This window comes from Fistularia commersonii, chromosome 7, assembly GCF_037954325.1.
Source record: "Fistularia commersonii isolate RoL2024-O1a breed Wild chromosome 7, RoL_Fcom_v1.0, whole genome shotgun sequence".
Lineage (NCBI taxonomy): Eukaryota > Metazoa > Chordata > Actinopteri > Syngnathiformes > Fistulariidae > Fistularia > Fistularia commersonii.
The window spans coordinates 15,543,573-15,554,878 of NC_141290.1; positions in this window are offsets into that span (position 1 = coordinate 15,543,573).

Here is an 11,306-nt window from a genome sequence, read left to right on the forward strand (position 1 = left end):
ATAGATAATGAGTGAATTAAAAGTTTTCATGGAAAAACTACATCTGAATCTTGCCTCATTCACTTGCAGTGCAAGGTCACACTCTCTGGCATATCAAATTTCCCGAAAACTCGGAAAACCACAGAGCCACTGATATCATACGACTTATTTTAGTTGACTTCAGGGGAAAGTTTGTCCAAGAGCTGATGATGTTTATGACTGGAGTTTTTAATTGTGGAAGGGAAAACAGAACGTCTGAGAAACACAGGAACTTCAACCACTCGAGCAACCTACTGTAAGATGAAGCTTCCCAACCTGCCCTAAATCAGAAACAGCAGCACTGTGTCTGTGTCTTCACGTGGCTCAGGATAATAATGAGGACTTATGGCTTCAGCAAACAAAAGGGGAGTGCGATTAACATTATGCACACAAAAAAAATGGGTTTGTACAGAGCCATTTCTTTTTGGGTTATATCGAGCTTATGGTGGCCTTAAGGAACAGTCCTGCTCTGCTGAGAAGTCAGAGGTGCAGATTCATTAAAAATGCATTTGTGACAGCACAGTAACAAATGGCTGTGCCTCTGTTCTGGTCCTGTTCTCCCTCCCCATAGTCATTCATCATCCACACTCATCGAACGACCAGTGTTTGCTGTTCATCACTCTCTCACCTTCTGCCTGCAGGAGGAGATGCAACTTCGAAGGTTATTTCACTTCAAAAAAGAAGAAGAAGAAGAAGAAAAACTTATTTTCGAAAGTCATTTAAAGCGCATTTGTATTTTGGAATGACTCCCATTTAAATGTTCAGACAACCCACGTCTTGCCCCTGTTTAGTCTGCAGCAGGTGCACAAATGGAGGCACAGAAGAGGAACCTTGCCTCCAAGACAAATTTTAAATCTTCATCATGTAATTAAAAAAAACACGAACAAAGAGGAAAAAAACATTAAAGATAGAAGAGAGATAAAATAGAAATGAAAGTTTAATGATCTCAGTAGAAATTTGGGTCACAGAGGAAATAAAAGATGGTCCAATTTAAAAAAAATACATAATTAGAGCAAATAGAGCAGATTGAAGCAAAAACCAAATGGTTCTGTAATGAGGTAGGAAAGCTGCCACTTTTATGAATGTGTAACTCGAGTGACCTTATGATAAATGAAACAATAACATGCAGAAGTTGTTCAGACTCAAGTATTATAAAAAATAGATTAAAAAAATCAAACATAAAGACTAGAATTAAACCAATGATGAATCAAATAAATCAGACACTCTTTTGAGAGACCAAATGATAACCAGATACCATCAAATAACATGAGATGAAATAATGTGGAATGGAAAGAGAAATAATGTCAAGAACAAGTTAACAATAAGTAATTGAAATCAGACAAGTGTGATAATAGGAGGAGAAAGAAATACTATCGGGGGGGGGGGGGGGGCACACATACAATAAAATATAAATAATATAAAGAAAGAACAAAACATAAAACAATGAGCTAGTAGACTGAGAGGGGCTGAACATTAAAAACAATGACAATTCAACTAAAAGAATAGTCTAAGAATAATGTAAGCTGTGTGAAAAATCATGACATTATGCTTGTCGTACTTGGAGAAAGGTAACATTTATAGCATAGTATGAATGGTCTATGCTATATTTATGCTATGGTTTGTCGTTCATTTGTCATAGTTTGTATTGTTTGTCATTTTAAAATTACATTCATGATGATTTGTTGTTACAAAGATGGTTTGGCTGTTTGCCGGTGTTGATGAATCTGAGGCGGCGTCCAGGAAGAGAGGAGGTGGGCGGGGAGGGGACGTGTGCCGATGGGGCATTTTAAGACTTGGGTGGGTGACAGAGGTTCTTGCACATGGACAGATGGGAAAAATGCAGACATGTAAAAAATTGCCAGAAAAGAAAATTCAGAACAAATTGCTGAGCGGCAGAAATGTGATAAACAAAAAAATAAACTAAATTTTTGGGTGGAAGAAAGTTTTTTTTTTTTTCTTCACACAAATGAGTGCAGGCTAGGTTTGATTGGATAACATGAACTAACAAAAATGCAAACCAAACCAAAAGATAGACTTAGGATAAACAATAAAATTACATGGAATAGCCACAATAACAAAAAATAGCATAAGGAGATATAATGAGATGAGTGCAATGTAATAAACATGATCATAAGATTCAAACATATTTGGGATGACACCAGAAAAAAACAGAATCAGACAATGAGAAGATAATATGAGAATTAGAAAATGTAAATGAAAAGTGGATTGGAACAGGTAAAGAAAAGAAAAAAGATTTAAAGAAACTTATGAAACAAAAAGACATTATAAGAACAAAAAAAAATAGGCAAAGATGACAACAAATATAAGATTAAATAAGATTAAAATTAAAATCATACAGTGGGAAATATTGCTCAATATTGCACTTCTCATTCATGATCACACATTTTAGAAATATTAATTGTTTGGTTTCATTTTTTGGACACAAATACACAAGTAACATGGAGCTGTTTGTGTGGGATGTATTTTACAGTCTTGTAAAAAGATGATTTGGATGTTGTCCAAGGTTTTTTTTCTCACATGGCTGAGTAGAAGTATGTGTTTATGTGTGTGTTCAGATATTTCCAAAAGCACAAATATTACATTTTCACTGCTACGCCTGAGCAAATGGCTGTGTCTGTCAGTTCCATACCGAGGTTTGCTTCATGGAAAGGATCGCACCGAGGGTGGCTCTGCAACTTGTAGAGCAAAGCGCAAACAAACACACAGCACAGATTAACTCAAGTTCCTTGTAGAAACTTCATTCTATTAATCTCTAGATAAAAATTAAACCAATCAGTCCTTTGCTATATGGCCGGGGAGACGCTCTCTGATGGCTGCTGTGGACGGGAGGATAACTAAAATCAATTTTGATGCTGTTATCAGCAGTAACAGATGCAGCGGGCCGAACCATGAAAAGGTTAAAGGTCGAGAGGATTTTCCTGTGAGAATCTAACTGCTTGAAACTTAAATGTCGCTCTGCAAATCCCACAGGACAATAATAGTTTAATCTGTGTGGCAATTTCTTTGCAGACAGTAGTAAGGTCAGTATAGTCAGTAAAACTTGCCAAGCTAGAACAGGATTTCAGCTGGAAGTTAATGGGTCCGTCATCATCTTCTACCTGGTACCTCTCAGGGTCATATGTCTTCTCTCTCTTTCTTTCTTTTGGGCATGTGTAGAGAAAAAAAAGAGCATGAATGCATCCATGTGCAAAAAGAATATATGGGGATTCTGTATAATCTCAATGATTCTGTATAATCTCAATGTTAATATTATTTAGGTATTATAGTAGTTGTAAATAGCATTTTTAGTAAAAAATATTTTTATTAAGGATTTCATTCATATTGTAAAGGTGAGAGGTATGATTCACAATATGCTTTATTTCATACCCTTTTTGATCCAAAAATGCAATTTATGCTTTTTGCTTGACAGCAAAAAAACAAGCTCCATCATTTATTTTTACACTGTATGTGTGTATGCACGCAAATATACAGACACACAAACGCAAATATATCTATAGAGACACACATAGGACACAAATACACAATAAAATTTACCTTGATAAATCAGTGACTTGAGGTTTCTTCAAAAAGTAGCTTTCCAGTAGTAAGAATTGTATTATTTTGAATTAAGCAGCCCACTGATAATGGTCTCATTCTCTCTTTATCATTTAGTTGTAATCAACTATCGTACCTCATGATTTTTTTCTTTTTGACTGATCCATACAATTTCTCTTTTAATCCCCCCCCCCGGGTTCTTGTAATAAGACTGAATTCCCGCTATAAAAAACAACTGCTTGATTTTCTCTGGAACAACCTGGGAATTCATGTTGTCACAATATGACAGGGACATTTATTTCAGGCATCCCAGGATCCAAGGTACATTTTTAATATTACAAGAGAGAGATTCAAGTTATTAGAGCTCCTCTTCTTGATATAGTCCACAATAAATAATGTAACCCTTTTAAGAAAATCTGTCGGTCAAATTGATTGCAGAAATATTGGCCAGCTCGAGATTTTATAAATTAGATATGTATTGTGTTGGAAACCTGCAGTCCCCCAGCCTGAAAATGTATTCTTTCAAAACCTCTCTAGGGATTTTTGCTAATGCAATAACGGAGCTGACAAATTGAGTTCCTTTTATTGCGTGGAACAACAAAGGGAGTGCGTAAGCGTGTCCTTGACTCTGAGGAATCCACGGTGTAAGCCTGAAGGATGTGTCAAACCTGCTCCCATGGAAGACTCTGGAGGGGCCGCCCAGCAGCTCCTTATTAATCAACAGCTTGTTGGGCTGTCGGCCATAACCCCCCCCTCCTTTCTCTCTCTCTCTGCACTCCTCCCCCGTCTCCTCATTTTTCCCCTTCATCTCCACCTTCACCTCATCGTCATCCTCCTTCTCTTTCCTTTTCCATGGCCGCGGCATCCAATTCTGATTGTGAGCTCAGGACAAATAAATCATGAACAGGTAACTAACTGCATTAATTGAGACATCCCGAATAAAGGACGATGGGCGTTAATAAGAAAATTGTCAGAAGATATTATGCTGGTTATCATGAACGATTTCAACAAATTCATCTGTTACACTCCTTTTGCCAACTTGGAGCATAAGTTTGACGTTTTGCAAAGTAAAGAAAATAAATAAATAAAGACAACGACAACAAAAGCCCAAAAAGGATTTATCATATTTGAATTCCTCTCCAGATTCTTCTTGGCATATGAAAGTGCCATGGGAATGTTTCCTTCTCTCCAAGTTCGTTGTTGCATGTCTGTACAGTGCTTTGCATATTTACTGACTGGCAAACACACACACATGCACACGCAAGCGCCAAGCGTTGATATGCATAGATATCTACATATGAATGGATGTGGTCTCTTACGGGCCTGTGATTCTGAGTGTGTCTTATTTATGTTTTCATTCAAACTTTTGACCTGTGGTGTTGTTTTAAGTGATGTGCCAATCTAATTATATCCCAGAAAAGCCTTAACACTAAAAAACACTAAAAATTGTTAACCCAACCCATCTAAAATCAAAAAAATTAAAAGTTCACTCATCATTGCACATTGCTTTTTTTAATTTAAATGGATTATTTGAAGGCCATAAAATGTACTCTCTATCCAAGGATAATTGATAAATTGAGGAGAATTGCACATTGTCTTTCCTAAACTGGAATACACAGTTACAATGAATCATACCCGGAACAGCACACGGTGCAGCAGGGGGTTCATTGATCCCTCTAGTGACTGTAGCCAGAAGTGAACATTGTGATTCTTAACACAATCTATAAAATTATACTCTCTCTCAATATACACACACTCACACACAAACACACGTATATTATATATACATACAATGGGGGGGGGGGAAGTATTAAATCAGCCATCAATTGTGCAAGTTCTCCCACTTAAAAAGATGAGAGGCCTGTTATTTTTATCATAAGTACCTTTCAACAATGAGAGACAGTAGCCCAATTTCCACTGGTACCCTGTAGGTCATCAGTACCAATGGTGGTCATTGTTAACCCGGGCCTCCACCGATTCGGTATGAGATTAATCTGTTTGATTTGCTTGTTTACATATATATATATATATATATATTAAATTATTCATTTTGCAATCTCCAACTTTGATGTTTACGCTACACAACTGTTTTCATCATGTTGTACACACAGATCCGGGTTGGTAAAAAACTGAGAAGCTTTCTGGCTCATAGGAATACTGTATTTTTGCATAACCATACGAAGGAACCTAGAGTTAAGTGGTACAGTAACTCAGCATGTGCAGATGGCACTGAGTGTGAGTGTGTATGTATCTGGGTGTGTATTTGTGTGCTAAGAAAAGAGCTGCTGTTTTGTCTACAGAGGGCTGGGGTCTCCTCTGAGAGCGGGGAGGGGGCGGGGGACATTTATAGGGCAGATCACACCAGGACCAGGTGTCGTTCATACACCCCATATGAAGTCTATCATAATAGTCCCCTCAGAAACACTGAAATAATACGAGAGAAAGGAGCACAGGAGCCTAGATGAAACTTGCTTTACTTTCTATTTGCTTGATTTTGCCTTGACTTTCACATAATTAATATTATGCGCAGAGATGAAATAAATGTGATGTCAATTAATACAACTGTAGAGTAAAAGATTCTTGTTGCCACAGCTATGATAGCATTCCTGTTATTTATGTGAATCTGTGAATAAACAGAAGGCCTGTCTATTATTTCTATTATTCAAAGGCTCACAGCTCCATTGTTGCCATTTAAGCTAACAAGGGGTAGAACCAACTAAGTCAGGAATTCAAGGATTCAAGGGGTTTATTGTCAAATGCAGTTAGGAATCGTGTTTCCCCGTACAATGAAATTCTTTCTTTGCCGTCCACAGTGAATGCTGGATAGTGCAACACAGAGCTGGGCATTTTTCGGCCTGCTGGCCAGATGATCTGGCCCTTTGGCATCAGTTAATGAATGAAAAATAAACAAAATCAATTGCTTTCATTTAGAAAACAGAGCAGTTTTTTTTAACGTTTGGACACCCGTACATTCATCCATGACATGGGTGCGTAAATAGAGACGGGTAATGCTAGCCACCTTACCCTTGAAACATCAGCTCACGCCAAAAAAAGAAAGGTTGATGCTGAATGCCGTGTCCTCAACAAGATGTGAGCCGTTAAATATTTATTCACAAAAGTCAAAGGTAAAGCGGTGAGTAAGGATTAGAATGTGAATCGTCACCACATAACCAAACATCGGGAGGATACAAAAAACTTGTCTGATGAAGTGCCTGCAAGGCAGTCAGATGCTTTGCTGGCTAAACTTTATTTTTTTTTTACAAAGCTTTGCACACCCAGAAATGCAGTTTTCAAGGCAAGTTACGCCGTATCCCACAAAATCGCCAGAAAAAGTAAGCTGTTTTCAGAAGCAGAGTTTATCAAAGAGTGTTTGTTGGACTCTGCAGCACTAATGTGCCCAAAGAAAAAGCACGCATTTGAGAGCGCACTTAATGCAACACACTGTGAATCAGAAACTTCACCCGAACGACGGATCGTCAAACTTTGAATATTTTTCTCTGGCTTTGGATGAGAGCTTCAGCTCTCGACACTGCCCAGCTACTCATCTTGTTACATGGGATAACTGCAGACTAAAATCACATTCACAAATTTGATCAGGCATTCTCAGCGATGAAGTTCAACAAAGCCAGATCCTCCATCACTGATGAAGACCTCTCCGCTGCCCTTCCCAAATCCACTTTCCGTATTCAGCAAGATTTTAGTACACTTATTCAAGCGGAAGTCAGGTTGGATTTCTCTCACTGAACAAGTAAAAAGAACTGAAAAAAAAAAATCAAAAGCACGTTTTGCTTTTTGTATTAAGTGGATCAGTTGCATATCTTTAACATACTGCAAAACACCTTTTTAGTGTTTGTGAATGTCAACAAGTTAGACCTTCTGAAACCACTGATGTAATGATTGTTTTTGTTTTTCCTGTTTATGACTTCTAAAGTAGAACTTTCCTATTTAATCTACACCATAATTTCATGTTTGTATAAATATTTACAGACCATGTTTATTATTCTGACAACCAAAATCATAATTTACTGCCTTTTACAATGGGACATAATTGATAAAGATCAGAATTTCATTTATGTCATCATTGGTTTGGGCCTCAAACACAGTTCATGTATCTCATATGGCCCCTTGTAAAAATTAATTGCCTACCACTTGTGTAACATAAGGATTAGTAGTCATGTTACCCATCAGAAAGCTAACAAATGTAATTTTAATAAAAATGCTTCTCAGTTCACTCCGTCACTTATAAATGATCAGATTGGTTTTCTTGTAATTTAGACATCACCAATGTGACTGCATGTGTTGCCATGGTAACAAGGGTCGTTGAAAGGACTTGATGTTACAATCCCTAGTGTTTGCACCATTTTTAATGGGGAGTTCCACCAGGGATGGCTGCTACATAGCTGCATCACCGGGTATTTCGGCCACTTATCACAATACACCCTGCACTGAGGTAGGTCCAGGCTGAACAAGCCCGGGTGTGTGTTCCGCAGTTAGCTGTGTGCCCTAGCAGCCCAGGTGCTGTCACTCCTCTTCAGACAGCCAATGGCTCATTCTTTGAGTGGTGTTGGCCAGTTCTTTAATGGCTTGCCTGTGTGCCTGTCCCCTGACCCCAACTTTCCTAAAGAGCTTTGCAGTTGAACTAGTTATAAAACCCCTGCACCCCACCTCCACAGGATGCACCCTTATCTTCCTGCCTCTGTCCTTGCGCTCTTACGCCTCTTCAATGGCATCGTCCCATCTGTCAGCTTTATGATGTGATGTAGATGAGCTAGTAGGTCTGAGACCAGAGGATGATGTCTGGTACAGGGTTGTTGTTACTATCTCTGGAATGAGCCTCTGATCTAAGTTGACACACATCTGCCAGTCCCTGGCTGCATTCAGAGGAGATAGATCAGGGTTTGAGGGCCCAGTCTTCAGCTTGTCCCGAACAAACAGTGAGTGGTGTTGCTGCACACTCTGGTTGTTGAAGGGCTGGGCATTTATAGATACCCCTTTGTACTCAAGTTTATCAGCCAGGCACTTGAGGAACTGGTTGTGCCTCCAAGTGTATCTCCCTTGAGTGTGGCAGGCTCTGCAGTCAACCAGAATGTGCTTGAGTGTTGCAGGGGTGGTACACAGGGGGCAAGATAGGTCCTTTTCAAGCAATAGCTGCAGATTTGTGAGAGAGGGCAGCACATCATAGATGTGCTCAGCTGGTTGGATTCCATGCTCCAGAGCTCGCACCATGTGAGTTTTTTCCTGTCAACCCCCTCCCACCTCATCCAGCAGCCCTGCTTGGCTTGTACTATGGGTTTGGAGTGTCTGGCTGCTTCTTCCTGTCAATGCACCTCCTCTAACACCATGGTTCGATACTCAGTTACAGATGCCTTCTGCCAGGGAGGTGTTGAAAAGGCCAAAGCCTCCTCTTCCTTGTTGGATGTGGCCCACTAAGTCATGATTCATGAGAGCAGATTTGGCCTGTTGTACTGCTGTGGCGGGGTTCCACTTCTTCCCTGTTGCTAGGGTAGGAGCGGTACCTCTTACCGTAGAGTCCCAGGAATCAGTGCGGGACATGTCCCGCCTCACCTTGGCACACTTGAAATCTTCAACCAGACTAGAAATTAGTAGTGACAGGGCTCCTTTGCTAAGAAGTAGCTAAAGTAGGAAATTAGCTATGAGCTACAATCTGGTACAAACATCTCTGCATCTGTGCTCAATGTAATTGTACACTGTCCTAATAAACTTAAAAAAAAAAAAAAAAAGTCCCACACTTCTGACACATTAGGGAAGTCCAAGCCATTTACTCAAATGAGTGTTCACTAGCCTTTCCAATAGATTAGCATGGCTAACTTTGGGTAGTAGCCCAAACTGAAAACACTAGAGCTTTAGTTTCTCCTGCTGAACAGTGTTTTTGCTTTGCTTAAGACCATTAGCCAAGTCCTACCGGAGTTGCTGAAGTTGCTCAGTGTCTTTGAGGTCTGCATCATGCTATCGATCACGGCTCTTGATGGGTTTCTCTTTGACTGTTGGAATTGGTTCATCTCTGATGTAGAGCCGCTCGTCTGTTAGTTGGCCTTTAACAATGGAGATACTGTTTGACTTGCTTGGCTTGAACTCCATTCTTGCCCACTGGATGTTTTCCTGGAGTTTCTGAAGCGTCTGGTGTATGGTTTTGTTGTGCTGATGATGGTCATAAGGCTCTTATTGGCGGATGATGCAGGCTACTCTTGGTCCTCTTACCATTCCCTACCCAACTAGATGCCTGAATAATAATTGCCATGGCAAAAGCCATAGGGGAAATTGTGCAGCCTGAGATAATGCTGATTTCCAGATGCTGCCAGGCAGTGGTGATGTTTTCTATTGTTATACTGAATTGGAGATCCTGGAAGTAGCTCTTGACCAAATTTGTGATGTGGTTTGGTGCACCGAAATAGTTGAAGGGCATCCACAAGATTTTGTGAGGGACTGACCCAAAGGCAGTGGCAAGGTCTAAGAAAATCACACACTGAAAAATATTTTTCCCTCTACATTCAGCAGGCAGATTTGGTGGAAGTGGTTGATGGCTGTTGAGTCTTCTTTGGGGAGCAGGATACCTCCTGCTCTTCTCCATGCTTTTGGTATACTGTAACCCCTTCCTGCCAAACTACTTTCATCAGTTTCCAGAGGTCGTTAAGGACTTCAGGGGTGTTTTTGCAGAGCCTGCACAGGATACCATTTGGCCCAGATGCTGATCTCGCCTGACTCACAATCTCTTCCAACTCGCTCCATGTAGGTGGCATTTTGTCCATTTGGTGTTCAGGTGCATGAATTGGTGGTATGTTGTTTGGGATGGTGAACGGCTTGTGTTTTCGCTCATCGGGGTAAGTCTTCCACAAGTGCTCTTCCAGATCTTTTATGGGCCTTTACAGGCCCCCATTCCTTTCTCTGTCGAAGAGGCCTTTTGCAAAGCTGTAGAGATTGGTATATGTGGATTCTTTCCTCTTGCATTGTCATCTGAGGCACTCTGATCTTCACAGATTCGTCAATTGCTGACAGTAGGTAACTTTACAACTATAACTATACTTCTAATGCCTCTCATGTTCATCTCAGTAATGGAAGTTATTGTACGAGGGCTTGGCCGCTGCCCGCATTCATAACCAATCTTCATCTCTGCTACCTCCAGCTCTACTTCCTGTCTTTTTCTCAATGCTCCTGTCTCTACACCATACAACTTCACCACAGTCTCACCACTGTCTTAGACATTGTTCCTTTCATTTTGCCAGATACAATTCTTACCTTTATCTTACCTCACCGTTACACATGGGTCTCTCCAATTCACACACATGTATTCTGGCTTGCTGCAGTTAACCTTCATTCCTCTCCTGTCAAGGCCATAACGCCACCTCTCTAGATTTTTGTCCACCTGCTCCCTCCTTCTGCTCTAACTAGAGGTCATAATGTCATCTGCAAACATCATGGTCCATGGAGATTCCTGTCTAACCTCATCTGTCAGCCTGTCCATCACCACTGCAAACAAGAGGGGGCTCAGAGCTGATCCCCGATGTAGTCCCACCTCCACCTTGAATTTCTCTATTACACCCACAGCATACCTCACCACTGTCTCACAGCTTACATACATGTTCTGCACCAGTCTAACATATACAGGTATCTGTCATTCCAGACTTCCTCATACAGAAAACTCAAGTGCATGAAGGAAAAAATATAATATGTATTTTTAAATATATTTATTTATATATATTGAAATACTCTATGAA